Consider the following 17,830-nt stretch of genomic DNA (forward strand, 5'->3'; position numbering starts at 1 on the left):
AAAACATACTTCAAATTTAGCACACATACAGCAAACCGGATATGGAACTTTCAGGTTCACATATTACAACAACAACCAAATCAAAGAGTACAACATAAAAGAAACACTGACGAGGAGCAAACACAAACAACAAAGACTCTAATTAAACTGATAGGTATCTGTATGATGCCTCGAACTGAACCTCCTGGGTATAGATCAATTAGTGCTAGTACCAAACGCACGGCGAGGTGTCCGAGGGGGGAGACCATGGCAGGCAACGGTTGATCTCACTAGGGATTGAGTAATGCCACCGGCTGGTGTCGGCGCAGGGATACTTGTTCTGTTGGAGGACACTATACGGACCACCAGGGTAGACGTCATCGAGGAAGTAGATGTAGCCCGGGCTGCCAGCGTGTCCCGTGTCGAAGGCCTTGGAGCAGGCTCGGCCATCGAAGAGCACCTTCTCGGCCATCTGGTAGACGAGCAAGGACCAAGAAGCCGACCAGCCATCCTGATGCTTCTATAGCCTGAAGAGCTGGAACCGCGACGTGCGGCCTCTAAACGGCAAGATGAATCTCCTCACCATCAGTAGATCGGCAACAGAGGCGGAGGGCTGGAGGTAGCGGGATACGATCCCCCGATGTGCCATCTTCGCCCGGGGAGCACGGATCTATGCGTAGATGTAGAAAGTTCGCCTTGTAGTAGTAGATGTCATCATCAGAGTCAATAGCCCAGAAGCATCCGTGGTGGTAAGTCAGGTCTTGGGCGTTGGACGGGGCCGTCATCTCTGCCGGCAGTGATGTCCAGCACTCCATGCCTGGGCGGTAGAAGGCCATGTTTGTCTGGTTGGACGTTATGGCAGCAACCATGCAGGCACTAGAAGATGGGGCAGCGGAGATGGCGGCTGCACAAATCATCATGGGGCACCTGATGTCATCGGAGTTGATGAGGATGCACACGCCATCTGGGAGCGTGATGCGCTCGCCGGTGCGGAGGATGAGCATGGCATGACTGCGCCAACATGGGATGATACCATGACCCAGCCTCCTGGAGCGGAGCAACAGAAACAGGCCCGCCGCCTCATCAGAGAGGGCCGAGCGCGACAACGGAACCGCCAAAGATCCTATAGCTGTTGGTACAGGCTGTGGAGGGCTTTAGGAGCCATGGCAGCATGGACAGGTTCTGTAAGGCTACCCGGGGCTAGGGCTTGCTGATGGCGGACGCCTAGACACGATTCTCGATGCATAACAGCAGGAGGAAGATATGGCCGAGGAGATCTCGGTGGAGGCTGGATGGAGAACTAATGCCATGACGAGCCAGTCTGCCCTCGCTGCATGTCCTACTCAAGAGGTGGCTGAGCTGCAAGATGAAGGATGAGGTCCATAGGCCGATGGGTGCTCCGGTGAATGAGTTCGTGATGGAGCTACGCTATTGCCGGTACCAGGCGTCCAGGCTCCCTTGCTGCATGGTGAAGACAGCCTCCCTCCCCTGCCATTGCAGTACCTAGTTTCTCCGCTCTCTGTCATCCGCTCATGCTCGTCATTCAGTTGTCCATCGATAGGACAGCCTACCAAGAACTCTATATGTGCATATCTTTCACATTTTTGTGGACCATACAAAGGGAGAAGGGGCGAAAAAAGAGGTTAGCTTAGCCGTAGACCTGGTAGACAAAGAATCTAAAAAGTTTATGTATGCATTTTTGGTTTATAGTTTGTCTGTCTCATTCTTGTGGTAATTTTTGGTTTATAGATCTTCTAGGTGAGATGCCTTCGGTTTGTTCCATGGTGGTGTCTAGTGGTTTGGCTGGTAATGATCTATGCCAGTGCATGGCTGTCAAAGCTGCACACCAAGCGAGCTAAACAGCTGGCTCCATACTCCACATGTCATTCTGATGGTCTCTTCTCCGTATATGCCTAAGTCGATGATACTTTCTGAAGTCTCATTCAATTTAGAAAAGTGCAACAATAGTTCAGTCAAAGTGCAACTTACACTTTTTTATGTAGTTACATTTTTTAAGAAAAATGCAGGCTACACTTATTTAGTAAACTAAAACTGTTTGGTTCTTAAGAAAAACTCAAATATACTTTGAATTAACAAAAGAACATGATGGCATATTTGTGCGCTTCTTTCTTGGGCCATCTGGGCAGATACTACCGCAAAGTTCTTGCAATTGTCGTGTTTTGGACTGCAGTATGCCGGTGTCTGCATGACGGTCTAGTGCATGCGCAACGGTTGCACGTGGGGGCCCTCCTGGGCACTCGCAATGTTTATCTTTGATGGGGTAAGGGTGCACCCATGTCCTCTAGTCCGCATCAAACATGGTGGTGCCCGTCTCAACTCATGAAAAGGACGTTGCGGTAGTGGCCCCTGGGAGATGGTGAATGTTGTATGCTAGTTCGTGCAGGTGTGAATTGGCAACGGCTAGATCGCACAATGACATGGGTGACCACTTTGCAAAGGCTACTTCCGGGAGGCCTGCGCATTCGTCCGGTGTGTCCACATATGTGAGTTCACTCTCTCTCTCTCTATGTTGCTCCCACTGCCTCCACGGTTTTCTTTTGTGCTCCCTTTTGTGTCCGACAGAACGCACTCCTCGCGGTCTTCCTGTGCTGCTGCGGACGGGCATCCTTGGTTTTTGTGTCCACTATTCTCGTCTGGTGTCCCATCTATCTCTTGGTCGGTGGTGTCCAGATCCAAGAACAATCCTTATTGTTCTCTTGAAAATTCCCTAGCCTATTGATTGCGTGCGAATTCGTCCAATTCTAAATATCATCACTTTCATCCTCCGAACTACTTTGAACTAGGACATGCACATCAGCCACTGGAAAAGGTGGTGGTGTTGTGAATAGGTGCTTGTTACGCACTGGCAAAGAGGATGCTATTAGCCAAGACCGGTTTCCTTGTGAGGACGAAATAGCATGGGCCGACTTACTTGCAGAGCTTGGTCGGCGTCAGCGTCCACAACCACTACCATGAGCAGGACCACAACCACGACCGTGTTTTCCTCCCGTGGCCACTTCTTCTTGAGAATAGTCCCTAAGATCTGGGTAGGTGGGACTGGGATGACACTATCATCATCGCTAATGTCGATTAGTGAGCACATTGGATTTCCTCTTCTTGAACAAAATCTACTCTCCATGAATCGATGTTGGCTGAGGAGATGGACTATATTTGTTAGAAATCCTCGGACTAGGAAAAGCACTAGTCGGGATAGGTTGCAGCGGGACAATTACATTGTTGTTAGTAAAAGCAAAGGCAACCCTCGAAGACCACCTTCTTCATGATCCACTATTCTTCATGCGGTACCGAGGAGCCGCGTCATGGAACAGGGTGACGATCCCTAGATCAATAGCCTCGATAGATGTTGTCTGTCTTCGCATCTCGTGGATCTCAGACAGCATGACTTGTTCCATGATTCTCCACCAGCATGATTCCACCTTGCCGCAAGACTTTTGACGCGTTTCCACTTCGGTAGCCACTTGCACCGGAGCTACTCCAAAAATAAACCCATGCTGCAGCCCGAGCGAGGCCGTTGTTGGACGTGAACACATGTGCACAATGAAGAGCCAGACACCACGCACGAATTTCTAAACGAATTCCTCTTCCTCGACCAAGTGAATGTCCGGGATATCGAGCTCCGACGATGAGAGGCCCACCTAGGGAATGGAGTTGGGTCGGGACCTTACAAAGGTATCCACTGAGTAGCATATGCATAGGACGCCCCCGTAGAGGTGGACATGCAACAATTTAGTGAAAGTGCAACTTAAACTTTTTTGTCCAGGTATAATTTTCTAGAAAAGTGCAGGTTACACTTTTTCACTAATCTGAATTTGAATTAATCTAAACCAATTGATGCTTAAGAAAAACATAATCTACTTAGAATCAACAAGTAAATCTACTACTTCTTCTAAAATCATGAGTTTGGTGAATCCAAACGATCCCAGCCATTCGACCACCTACATCCAACGTTCAAAAAGTTGCTCCAATGATGTATCTATCACACCACCATAATTTGGAAACAACATTGATTGCATTAATTGCAAGTGATCTTAGGAATCAATGAAAAATAATTAAGTGCAATTAATTGTAGAAATACCGGTAATTGCAACAATTATATTCGTAGAAACATTCTCTGATTGCTTCCCAAGATACTATCAAACTGGACCAGTGTTGCACATGGTGATTGGGGCCCACATTTTAGTTGTGTAGTGCGCGGGCAACGGCTGCACGTGGAGGCCCATGTCTATAGTGGCAATATCCATCATTGATGGTGCAAGGGCCCACCAATGTCTTTCAATTGATATCAAGCATGGCAGTGCCCGTCTCTGCTCACAAATAGGATGCTAAGGTTGCAACCCCTAGGTATGGTGGGTGTTGCCGGTCAATTCACACATGATGCATTTTTTTCTTTTGACCTTTTTGTCTAAAAGGGGCGACAAAGGCGCAAGGATTTTTTATTCCTTTTTTGAAAGGGTTACCGCAAAAGAAGTTGAAATTGCATCTAGACCCTAAAAGTATTTCAGTGATTACGGTATAATTTGTGGGATTAATGTTAGTTATCCAGGATATCTTAAGACACTGGTCTCTTGCTGAAGCAATATTGAGATGGTTGCCCCCCCCCCCCGCCACACAGCATTTCAAAAAGGAAAATGTTTTAAGTTTTTCTAAGGCCCAAAGGTGTTTTTGATTTTATTTGAATCATAGGAAAGTCACAATATAAAGAGGCGCTGTTTCACGGTGATCTGAGTGCGACTGCCTTGCTTGATAGGGAGGAGCAAGATTATCTTTTGAGATCTGAGTCCAAGTGGTGGAGGTGGTGGTGGTGGTGGGGGGGGGGGGGTTGCGGATGAGGTCGAGATCCCGTCAGTCTTCACCCTCTCGGCCTCTGTCATGTTCAACCGCTGCCGCCGGCACCGGAGCGGGCCATGTAGTCGTACTCCTACTACTACTACCGGCATCCATCTCCTTTTGCAAAGATCACCCGCTAGTCTGTGAGAAGAATTTGGTTTGGAGCTCGGGATCAGAGCAGAAACGGAGGGGTAGGGAGATGCAGAGCGGCCGAAGCATGATCACTTTTGAGGAGAGAGTCTTTTGTTGCTGGTTTACGACGACAAACGAACCGTATAGCCTATACATAGGAATTGTCCGATGTGAGGTGACATGTGTGCGATTATAAATTTGGTTCTTACAAATCTCTGTATGATACTTGCATGCCTGCCTGTATTATAACCATCTTCGCGTATGTAGTTTGCCGGGAGTGTATTATGAAGAAAACAGATGAAGAGGAGATTGTATCCTGCCCAGTATTTGAAGTTTCTCTTGGGATCACTCCTGAAGAGAAACTCAGGTAAGTAATTGTTAAAATACCAAGGTTTTCCAACTGGCCAGTTCGCTTTTTTCTTTAAATCGATGATAAAAACATGTAACTTGTTTTTCAGAATAGTTAAAAAAAGTGTATCAGCCATTGTGCTTGTTGCTTGCATTAGTAGGCCCGCCCAACCAATTTGGCTCAAAATGGAACCGCGTGCCTCCTCCACGGCTCTATCTGTCGCATTGTCCACTCGGCCTCGATGTCATTGATCGTCGGCGCCTGTGCCGGCACAGTCTCGTCGGACGACTACACCACAAAAAGGATGGTAAAGCTTCGCCCTCGTCCCCATCTCAGGCATCCAACCATGCAGGATCCACCGCCAACGGGAAACCCCAAGTCAGTACACCTCCTGTCCCCCTTCCTATCTCTCGATCATAGATACACTTTCTTTAGTTTTCGAACACTGTTAGATCTGTTGGAAGGGGGTAACTGGTGTTAGTCTCAGTTTAGGAGAAACTTATTCACTCATAGATAGGTCTTATTCTGCTGCAAGCTAGGAAGATCTAGCAATTGAAAAAAAGTTTATTCACTCATAGATTGGTCTAATGCTGCAGCAAGCTAGGAAGATCGAGTAAGCTAGCCATTGAATCCAACTGTTTTTCGTTGCACTATGGGTGGATTTGAAGTTGATTTTTCAAGCAAAGTTTGGTGCGAGGACGTAGACAAATAGGGTGCACCCCACTTGTTTTCTGTACTCTTACCATGACTATGATGTATCCCAGTTGTCTGCAAACAAAAGGGATCTAGCGTTAATAACATGTGAGCCTTAAGAACTCGTGCTGCCACCCTATTTAGGCATTGTTATCACGAATAGTACTTATAGTGGATGTCAAAGCAGATATTGCTATTGGAGGCCGAACTCCATGGAGGCCTCCAAATGTAAAATTCAAAATTAATGAAAATTAATAATTTTACTGTTCAAAAAATTCTGAAAAAATATAGACATACATGAAAGCATAATGCACAAATTTGTAAATTTTCAAGACGGAATATAGGTTGAAATGAGGGCTGTGCAATAGAAAAAACTAATCTTGGGCTTTTTAACACATGATACCGTTCATCCTCCCAAACCATGAATTTGTATTTTTTGTACAGATCACATTTCAAGGTATTTCATCCTAAAATTTACACATAGACCTCACATCGTTGTTTACTTGTACAAAAAAAAGCATATTTTTTAAACCATAAAAATTTGAATTTTGAATTTTTCCAAAATTTGCCTCCATGAAAGCCGATATCCAAAATGCCATACTCATGCCAAAGGCCATTTTAGGAAACACTAAAGCAAGTAAGTATACCTGATCGAAAGCATTCTATTCATATGTAACAATAGAACAAACTTTATACTTTGCTGGCTGCCTGAAAATGGCTCATCCTACAAGTCCTCCTGCTTGTCTTATCTTAGTAATAATTGGGCCGACACACAATTTTGTGGCCCCTCTCCCTCCTATTGCACGTGCTAGAGAGTCATTGGATGAGTCGGCAGATAGCCTCAGTGACCACATACCAAAGCCCCACATCAAAGTTGAAGCAGTTTCCGCCAACAGTTTTAGTACTGCATCCGACTGACAGGCCACAGACCACACCGCAAAAACTGGTCAAAATGGAGAAAACATGCTAACAAAATTCACTTTGAATACAATCCGTATATAACTATAGTGAAGGATATATGCAATTCCGAGCAGACATGTCAACACATATGTAGCTTGATCTTAGTTCGGCCTTAAAGTGATAGGAGTTCATATACATTTTCATTGTGTTATTACATTTTAAAATTTGTAGCTTTCATTAAAGTATGTTGTTCACACACGCCATTTATTAATAGCTCTAGAAACAATTAGTTTATTTGGACCATTATATAACCGAAAGCGCACTTAACCTTTTTTGTGAAGAATAAGAGTATACTTACCACCCTTATATTGCAGAAAAGTGCACTTAACATTTTTGTGAAGAATAAGAGTACATGTATCTCTATAGGCATCTGAATAAAAAATAGTTCCTTCTCGTTAATAATGAGAGTACACTAGCTTAAAATTACACTTCTGTGGATTCTACTATGTATAAATCTTGCATAATTTGTAACAGCTATCATTGCTCTTTGTGCCGACTGCCTGCTAGTACATTGTTATCTTCTCTAATAACACTGGCTCAAACACACACGCTTGCGAAAAAAAGTATATACATTTTTGGTTTGTGAAGCAAAAGGTTAGAATTCCAGCCACCTTTATTCTTTTTTTCATGCGATCTCGACTCAGGTACTCCGTGCCTCAACTATATGCGCAACTAGCTAACATGATTGCTTGTTTCCTTGTTTGAAGGGCTGATACAAGTATCCATGCTACATGGCATAATTTGTTTCCACCTAAGTGCTGATACAAGTATCCATATAGATGAATGAGTTCGAAAACAGACTTTAAATTTCGCACACATACAACAAACTGGATATGGAACTTTTAGGTTCACATGTTACAACAACAACGAAATCAAAGAGTAAAACAGAAAAGAAACACTGACGAGGAGCAAACACAAACAACAAAGGCTCTAATTAAATTGATAGATATCTGTATGATGCCTCAAACTGAACCTACTAGGTATAGCTCAATTAGTGGTGGTAACAAACACACGGCGAGGTGTCCGAAGGGGGAGACCATGGCAGACAACGCTGGATCTCACTGGAGATTGAGTAACGCCACCCTCCGGCATCGGCGTAGGGATACTCGTTCTGCTGTAGGACACTGTGCAGACCACCAGGGTAGACATCGTCGAGGAAGTAGATGTACCCGGGCTGCCAGCATGTCCCGTGTCGAAGGCCTTGGAGCAGGCCCGGCCGTCGAAGAGCACCTGCTCGGCCATCGTCGAGGAAGTAGATGTACCCGGGCTGCCAGCATGTCCCGTGTCGAAGGTCTTGTATAGTTGAGATAGAGGCCTTCCCTTGTAATATATATACGTGCACCAGCACCCCATCAATACAACGATGATTGTATTGTAAATCATCTCTCTACATGGTATCAGAGCCAAGAGGTCTTGAGTTCAAGACCCGGCTGGCGCAATTAAATTGCAGCCCACTTTCGGTCCACGTTTAGATCTGAGGGAGCCACACGTGAGGGGGAGTGTTGACGTATAATGTGTTGCCTAGTCTCTTCCATCAGATCGGTCTTTTGGTTGCTTTGGCTAGAGCATGCACTTTAGTTTTTAGGTTTTAATCCTCGCCTTCCGCTGCCGCCACCGCCACCCCACCACTACCGCCGCCGCGCGCTCCTCCCGTGCCATCGCCGCGACCCAGCGCCGCCGCCGCCGCGCGACTCCCGCGCCGCCGCCGCCGCTAACCCGCCGCCGCGCGACTCCTCCGCGGCGCCGCCGTCGCTACCCCGCCGCCGCGCGACTCCTCCGCGCCGCCGCCGATGGAGTTCACCGGCCTGTCCGCCGCCGCCTCTGCCATCCCGCCACCAGCGCCCTCCAGTGCGGCCCCGGCGCCATACGGCGCGGTCGCCGCCTACGGCGCATCCGGCGTCACCCACATGCAGCCGTCCCCGCCAATGGTCGGCGGCCCTGCTCCGCCCGCCCCGACTATGGCCTGTCTGGCCTGGTGTTACCCGTCGACCGGCACCGGCTACGACACCCTCCTTGTGCCGCTGCCGGCACAGGGCGCCGGCTGGGCCCCGCACTACTCGCAGGCTCTCCCCGCGGGCCACCGAGGGTTCATCGGCGCGCCTTACCAGTCGACCAGCACCGGCTACGGCACCCTTCTTGTGCCGCCGCCCCTTGGTGGTTATGTCCCACCCGCTTCGGCGCCGCCCTACGGGGGCCTCTCACCGCCACCAGTACCTGCGCCATGGGACCCCGCCCTCCTCGCCGCCCAGCACTCCGCGCCGTCGCCGAGAGGCTCTATCGGCGGAGGCGACTGGTACATGGACTCAGGTGCTACCGCACACATGACAGCTCATCCCGGTAACCTAACCTCTTCCACTCCCGTTCACACACCCACTCGTGTCACTGTCGGTAACAACTCCACCTTACCTATTACTCATATCAGTAGCGCTAGTTTTCCCTCCACTTCCACAGCCATCAATATGTCTAATGTTCTTGTTTCACCAGACTTAGTCACGAACCTAGTTTCCGTTCGTCGTCTTACTCGTGAGAACCCACTCACTGTTGAATTTGATGGCGTTGGCTTTTCTGTGAAAGACGCCCCTACCCGGATGGTCCTTCACCGTTGTGACAGTCCCGATGAGCTCTATCCCGTGCACGCCGGCGCCTCCACCTCCACACGTCTCGCCTTTGCCGCCGGCATCGACCTTTGGCACGCTCGCTTGGGTCACCCCAACCACACCGTGTTACGTCAAATTCTTAGGAGTTTCTCTTTCTCATGTAATAAGCTCGACGAGCACTCTTGTGAGGCATGTCGCTTAGGCAAGCATGTTCGTCTTCCCTTTAGTGCGTCCACCTCAGTTTCCACTTTTCCATTCCAATTACTTCATAGTGATGTTTGGACATCTCCCGTTGCGAGTAACACGGGCTATCCCTACTACTTGGTGATTTTAGATGATTATTCTCATTATGTGTGGACTTTTCCTCTTCGTCGTAAATCTAATGCTTTAGCCACACTCACCGCCTTTTATTCCTATGTCCCAACCCAGTTCGGTCGCCCCATACTTGCACTCCAAACTGATAACGGAAAAGAGTTTGACAACATTGGTCTTCGCACACTTCTCGCCTCTCACAGCACCATCTTCCGTCTGACTTGCCCCTACACTTCACAGCAGAACGGCCGCGCCGAGCGCATTCTCCGCACTCTTAATGACTGCGTTCGCACGTTACTCTTTCACTCAAATGTGCCCGCTCGGTTTTGGCCCGATGCCCTCGCCACCGCCACCCTCTTAGTTAACATTCGTCTGTGTCGTCCTCGGTGGAACTATGCTCCTCACCACCTTCTCTTCGGTACACCACCGTCCTATGATGGTCTCCGCATCTTTGGGTGTCCCTGTTATCCCAGCACCGCGTCCACCACACCACACAAGCTCGCACCCCGATCCGTCCCATGCATCTTCCTTGGCTACCCTCCCAATACCAAAGGTTACCGGTGCTATGATCCTGTCACTCATCGTGTGTACACCTCGAGGCACGTGTATTTTGTCGAGACGATGTTCCCTTTTTTTAGGTCCCTCTGGCTGCGGATTCTTCGGCACCGGCCCCCGCGCCCCCTAACTGGAGCGATGCACAGTGGCACCCCCCGGCGGCCTAGCCGGCCCGGCACCTTCTGTCGCCACCTCCCAGGTTCTCGACTCCCTCTTACGAGGTCGAGTCAGTGGGCACACCGCCCACCACCCCGGCTGGCACCGCCACCCCTGCGACGGGCTCGACCTCGACCTCGCCCGTCGCTCTAGCCGCCGCGGCATCGGCCGCCGCGGCCCCCGCTGCCGCGGCCCCCGCCGCCGCCGCCGCCACCCCTGCGACGGGCTCGACCTCCACCTTGCCCGTCGCTCCAGCCGCCGCAGCCTCTGCTGCCGCCGCCGCGGGCCCCACCACCGCACCGGGTGCCCCCACCATCGTGGCCCCCGCCACCGCACTGGGTGTCGCCGCACCGGGTGCCACCACCGCCGTGCCCCCTTCCGCCGCGGCACCCGCCGGCCTGCTGCCCCGTCACTTGGCATGACTACCCGTGCCCGAGCAGGAGTGCTTCGGCCGAGTTCGCGCTACTCCGCCGACGAGTATGTGTGCACCGCCTCGACGTTGATGCCATCACCCGTCCCCACCTCCGCTCGTGCTACCCTTCGGGATCCCCACTGGCTAGCTGCGATGCAGGAGGAGTTCGATGCCTTACAGCGTAAACGCATGTGGCAGCTTGTTCCGCGACCCCCTCGTGCCAACATCATCTCTGGCAAGTGGGTGTTTCGCCACAAGAGTCGCCCAAACGGTTCTATCGAGCGCTACAAGGCTCGCTGGGTGGTTCATGGTTTTCGGCAGCGCGCGGGAGTGGACTTCACCGACACTGTCGCCCGCTTGTGAAACCGGGCACGATCCGCGCCGTCCTTCAGCTGGCCGTCTTGCGCGCCTGGCCTGTGCATCAGTTGGACGTTTCCAACACCTTCTTGCACGGTCATCTCGCCGAGCAGGTGTTCTGTGAGCAGCCTACTGGTTTCGTCGACACCGAGCACCCCGATTTCGTGTGCTTGCTCTCCCGCTCTCTGTACAGGTTGAAGCAGGCGCCTCGGGCTTGGTACCAGCGTATCGCCGCCTGCCTGCAGTCTCTGGGCTTTCGGTCCACTCGCTCCAATGCCTCACTTTTTGTGTATCATCAGGGAGCTGCCACTACATATATGCTGCTCTACGTCGACAACATCATCCTCACGGCATCCACCCCGATCTCCGTCAACGGCTGACTGCTCGTCTTCGTGATGAGTTCGCCCACAAGGACTTGGGGCCCCTGCACTACTTTCTCGGCATCGAGGTGATCCGCCGGGCTGACGGTTTCTTTCTGCATCAGCAGAAGTACGCACACGAGCTCCTTGAGCGTGCCGATATGCTTAACTGCAAGCCGACGCCCACTCCCGTCAACACAAAGGGGAAGGTCTCTGCTCTGGAGGGGTCTCTCATGTCCGATGGAGCTTTTTATCGCTCTATTGTTGGTGCTTTACAGTACTTGACGCTGACTCGCCCCGACCTGCAGTACGCTGTTCAGCAGGTGTGCCTCCATATGCACGCCCCGCGTGACTCTCACTGGACTCTAGTGAAGCGTATTCTCCGTTACATATGCGGCACCATGTCCTTGGGACTCACCCTGACGGCCTCTGCCTCCACCGACCTCGTGGCATACTCGGATGCTGACTGGGCTGGTTGCCTCGACACGCGACGCTCTACGTCAGGCTACTGCGTCTACCTTGGGCCCTCGTTGATCTCTTGATCCTCGAAGCGGCAGCCCACGGTCTCCCGCTCCAGCGCCGAGGCAGAGTATCGCGCCGTGGCCAACGTCGTGGCCGAGTGCTCTTGGATACGTTAGCTGCTCCAAGAGTTGCTTTGTGATGTTCACAAGGCCACTCTTGTCTATTTCGATAACGTCAGCGCGGTCTACCTCTCTGCCAACCCGGTGCACCATCGACGGACGAAGCATATTGAGCTCGACATTCACTTCGTGCGCGAGCAGGTTGCCCTTGGCCGTGTTCAAGTTCTCCACGTGCCGAAGTCGCAACAGTTTGATGATGTGATGACTAAGGGATTGCCTACTCCCGTCTTCGAGGAGTTTCGGTCCAGTCTCTGTGTCTCCGGCGACGCTTCGACTGCGGGGGGTGTTGAGTATGTGTTTTGTATTGCACGTGTATTGGAGTTGTGGCCCACCTCCTAGTCTTGTATAGTTGAGGTAGAGGCCTTCCCTTGTAATATATATACGTGCACCAGCACCCCATCAATACAACGATTATTGTATTGCAAATCATCTCTCTACACACACGAACACCCGGTGGGAAGATCAGTTTTGCCACATGCTTAACCTTCATCTTTTCCGTTGTTTCCTTTATTCCACTAGGAAACAGACTAACAAACTTGGAACGAATCCTAAGCCACGATCCACTTCCATCATGTCATCCCACGATTGAGATCACGGCCTAGTCCTTCTACTAGACGCACCCCACGTGAACGTAGCACATGTCACGTTCTTTTATTCTACGACGTACAAGATGAAAATACAGACTAATGGGCATGTACAGGTACAAAACATGTTTACATGCACCAGACTTCAGTTGAAACAGAAAACCTGCATGATAAAACTGAACAAACTTGACAGCAGCAACATTCTCTCCCTCAAGTTTGCTTCATGTCACTCACTGCGGTGACCCCAGCCTTCTTCCTCATCTCCTGAAACTTCACTCGCCCCAATGACTTACTCAAGATGTCGGCTAGCTGATCATCAGTTCGCACATGCTCAATATCAATGTCACCAGTCTCCACCTTCTCTCTCACAAAATGATATCTCAAATCAATGTGTTTGATTCTATCACTAGTAGAAAAAAGGGGCTTTCGTTCGGGCCTGGCCGGCCCATTAGTCCCGGTTCATCCATGAACCGAGACCAATGGATGCATTTGTCCCGGTTCGTGAGCCCAGGGTCCGGCCCGGGCCTCATGGGCATTGGTCCCGGTTCGTTTGGACCCATTTGTCCCAGTTCTAGGCACGAACCGGGACCAATGGGCCTCACTTCTGGCCCACAAACACTGGTCCCGGTTCTTGGATCGAACTGGGACCGAAGGCTGGGCTTTAGTCCCGGTTCCAGCCACGAACCGGGACAAATGAGTTGCCTATATATACCCCGTCGCCGCAGCAGAGCACTCCACAGTGCTCTGTTTTTTCTGGCCGACAAGGAGAGGGCATTTGGGTGCTCTAGCTCACCTCCTATGCACACGAGGTGTTAGATGAAATGCCCGAGCCACGCTAGTTAAGCTTTCTCCTCTTGAAGCACGACCTCCAAGCTCCATTTTCCCCGAGATTTGTCTAGGTTTAGCGGTCTGTCACGTCCCGTCCCCGTCTTCACCGCCATCGATCGGCCGCGCCGATCTCGTCGCTTGCACCACCGTGGTGAGCCTCTTATCTTCTTCCGAAAAAAAAATCTTACTTTAGATAGATACTTGTCTAATTTTCTTACTTTTATTATTGCTTGTTATTATATAGCGCGATGGTTTTGGTATCCGCCCCCGCCGGCCCTCGTCCTGGCTATGATTCGGATATGGTATATATTATCTTTTATAACTATTTGGTTCATTTATTGTTTATGACAATTATGCCCATCAAGTTGACATAGGTTTTATTTATGTGGAAGGTAGTTGAACCGGAAATTCCAACCGACCATATTGTCGAGAGGTTAAATTTAGTTGAACAAAAAACAATTACTTGAAGTAAAAAATAAAAAAATTGAGGTGGAGAAGTTGATATTGGAGTTGCATGTTGTGGATGTCGTCGATGATCACAAGATCAAGATGGATGCAATGCTGTTGATGATTAGAAAGATTAGAAAATATGCCATTCATACCGAGGCTTGGTATCATTATGCCGTTGTAACAATTTTTACCTTGGCTCTGATTATGATCGCATTTCTTGTTGCATTGAAAGGTTTTACATAGTTTCAATGTATGGTTTAACCAGATGCTCTAGAGAGCTATATGTTGTTCAATGAGAACTATGTATACTTTGTTTTTAATGTGATGATGAACTTCTATTAATTTGGTCACTTATCTATTCATGAGAACTATACGTACTAAATTGATGATGTGGCTTTGAATGGTGCATTTTCAACACAGAAAAACTATGGAGTTCAAATAAGTTCAAAAAAATGAAATCTCTTTGTAACAGACGAGTTTTCGTATGAATCCCAGATACTTCGAGAGAGATTGTCTGTTTTGTACACGAAGTGCATCCAATTTTTACCGTCAGCCTCTCTACTTTATTGCACATGCTATGTGGGTGAAATGATGATACCATGCCAACTTTCAACATTTTCAGAGTTCATTTGTAGTGCTTTTCAATTTTCGGGTCTTATAGCTAAAAATAATCAGTAAATGCATGAAAAATAACAAATGCAGTCAGAAAGGGTTGAAAAATGATGATGTGGCTTTGAATGGTGTATTTTGAACACATAAAAAGTATGGACTTCAAACAAGTTCAAAACAATGAAATCCCTTTTGTAACAGACGAGTTTCATATGAAACCCCGATACTTCGAAAGAGATTGTCCGTTTTGTACACGAAGTGCATCCAGTTTTTGTCGTAAGCCTCTCTACTTTCTTGCACATGCTATGTGGGTGAAATGATGATACCATGCCAACTTTCATCCTTTTCAGAGCTCATTTGTAGTGCTTTTCAATTTCAGGGTCTTATAGTTGAAAATAATCAGTAAATGCATGAAAAATAAGAAATGAAGTCAGAAAGGGTTGAAAACTGATGATGTGGCTTTGAATGGTGCATTTTGAACACAGAAAAAGTATGGAGTTCAAATAAGTTCAAAAAAATGAAATCCCTTCGTAACAGACGAGTTTCCGTATGAAACCTTGACACTTCGAAAGAGATTGTCCGTTTTGTACATGAAGTGCATCCAGTTTTTGCCGTAAGACTTTCTACTTTCTTGCACATGCTATGTGGGTGAAATGATGATACCATGCCAACTTTCAACCTTTTCAGAGTTCATTTGTAGTGCTTTTCAATTTCAGGGTCTTATAGCTGAAAATAATTAGTAAATGCATGAAAAATAACAAATGAAGTCAGAAAGGGTTGAAAATTGATGATGTGGCTTTGAATGGTGCATTTTGAACACAGAAAAAATATGGAGTTCAAATAAGTTCAAAGAAATGAAATCTCTTTGTAACACACGAGTTTCTATTTGAAACTCTGATACTTTGAAAGAGATTGTCCGTTTTGTACACGAAGTGCATCCAGTTTTTACCGTAAGCCTCTCTACTTTCTTGCACATGGTATGTGGGTGAAATGATGATATCATGCCAACTTTCAACCTTTTCAGAGTTCATTTGTAGTGCTTTTCAATTTCAGTGTCTTATAGCTGAAAATAATCAGTAAATGCATGAAAAATAACAAATGAAGTCAGAAAGGGTTGAAAATTGATGATATGGCTTTGAATGGTGCGTTTTGAACACAGAAAAAGTATGGAGTACAAATAAGTTCAAAAAATGAAATCCCTTTGTAACAGATGAGTTTCCGTATGAAACCCTTACACTTCGAAAGACATTGTCCGTTTTGTACACGAAGTGCATCTAGTTTTTGCCGTAACACTTTCTACTTTCTTGCACATGCTATGTGGGTGAAATGATAATACCATGCCAACTTTTAACGTTTTCAGAGTTCATTTGAAATGCTTTTCAATTTCAGGGTCTTATAGCTCAAAATAATCAGTAAATGCATGAAAATTTAATAGCAAAAAGAATTATCATAAATAAAATAAATAATTAATTTGATATAAAATAATATAAACTTCAATAAAATATATAAGTAGAAAGAAATAAAATAAAATAAAATTTAATAACATAATTAGAATTTATGAAACAAAAATTATCAAAGTATTTTTGTTCAAAACATTATAAGCAACCTCTAAAATTTATGAAACTAAAATTATATAAAATTGAAGCAACTAATTTATCAAAGTATTTTTTGTTCGAAATCATTAAAAGCAAAAAGAATTTTCATAAAGAACTTTTTAAGTAGAAACTTTAATAGCAAAAAGAATTATCATAAAATAAAATAAATAAGTAATTAGAAACAAAATAAAATAAAATAAATAATTATTTTTTTGTAAGTAGAAACAAAACAAAAAAATAAAGCAAAAAAGAAAACAAAAAAAACAGAGAAAAATAAAAAATTGCCACATACTGGACCACCACAGCCTGAATACGACTAGAAACCCATACATGGGCCAGGATTCCGGCCCGCGGAAGGCCCAGTAGGCCCATCAGGCATAGCAGTCACAATTAGGCCCGTAAGCCTGCAATGGAGAGAAGCTCGAGAGGGGCGCATCAGTGGGGCTTATAAACCACTACGCGCGCCTCTCAACTAGCGAGGTGGGACTAAACTCCCACCACCACCCCACTGTGCAAGTCCTTTGGTCCCGGTTGGTGGCACCAACCGAGACTAAAGGAATGCATTGGTACCGGTTCGTGGCACTAGCCAGTACCAATGCCCCCCCTTTAGTCCCGGTTGGTGCCACCAACCGGGACCAAAGGCCGCCGCTTCCCGCCCTTTGGGCTGCTGAAAAAAGGCCTTTGGTCCCGGTTGGTGGCACCAACCAGTACTAAAGGTCGGATTCGTCCCGGTTGGTGTCACGAACCGGGACCAATGTTTCGTCTATATAACTAGCACTTGTGAAATTCTTCATTCTGTTCGTCTTCCCCGCCCCGACGATGCCGCTAGGCTGCCCCTCTGCGCCTCGTCGTCGCCATCGTCGCTCCTGCCTCCGACGCCGTCCCGCGCCGCCCAGACGCCGTCGCCGCCCCGCGCCCCCTGCCTCATCGTCGCTCATCGCCGCGCCCCTCACCCGCCCCCTGCCTCCTCATCGCCCGTCGCCGCGCCCCTCACCGTCGCCGCCCCCTGCCTCCTCGTCGCCTGTCACCGCGCCCCTCACCGTCGCCCCCGTGCCCTGCCTCCTCGTCGATCGCCGCCCCCTTAGTGAGCTCATATGAATTTTCCTAATTTAGATGTGTAGTTAATTGAGTTGTTGTAATTTGTTTATAAATGAATATGCAAAAGTTAGAATTTCTTTTTCATATATAATGTATATGTATATGTATATGTATATGTATGTGTATGTATGTATGAATGGATGTGTAGTTATATTATTTTAGTTTATGTTTAGTTTAGTTTTAAGATTGGGAAAATTTCAGATTGTAGTTATATTTATTTAGATGTATAGTTAACGAGCTCCTTGAGCGTGCCGGTATGCTTAACTGCAAGCCGACGCCCACTCCCGTCGACACAAAGGGGAAGGTCTCTGCTCTG

At 47.8% G+C, this 17,830-nt stretch overlaps 1 pseudogene; it reads right to left on the reverse strand.

Moving 5' to 3' along the window:
- Positions 1–205: 205 nt before the first annotated feature.
- LOC147972863 (uncharacterized) lies at positions 206–8,203 on the reverse strand (annotated as a pseudogene).
- Between the last annotated feature and the right edge of the window lie 9,627 nt (positions 8,204–17,830).

Source organism: Triticum urartu, chromosome 5A, assembly GCF_056163025.1.
Source record: "Triticum urartu cultivar PI428250 chromosome 5A, HENAU_Tu73, whole genome shotgun sequence".
In the NCBI taxonomy this organism is placed as follows: domain Eukaryota; kingdom Viridiplantae; phylum Streptophyta; class Magnoliopsida; order Poales; family Poaceae; genus Triticum; species Triticum urartu.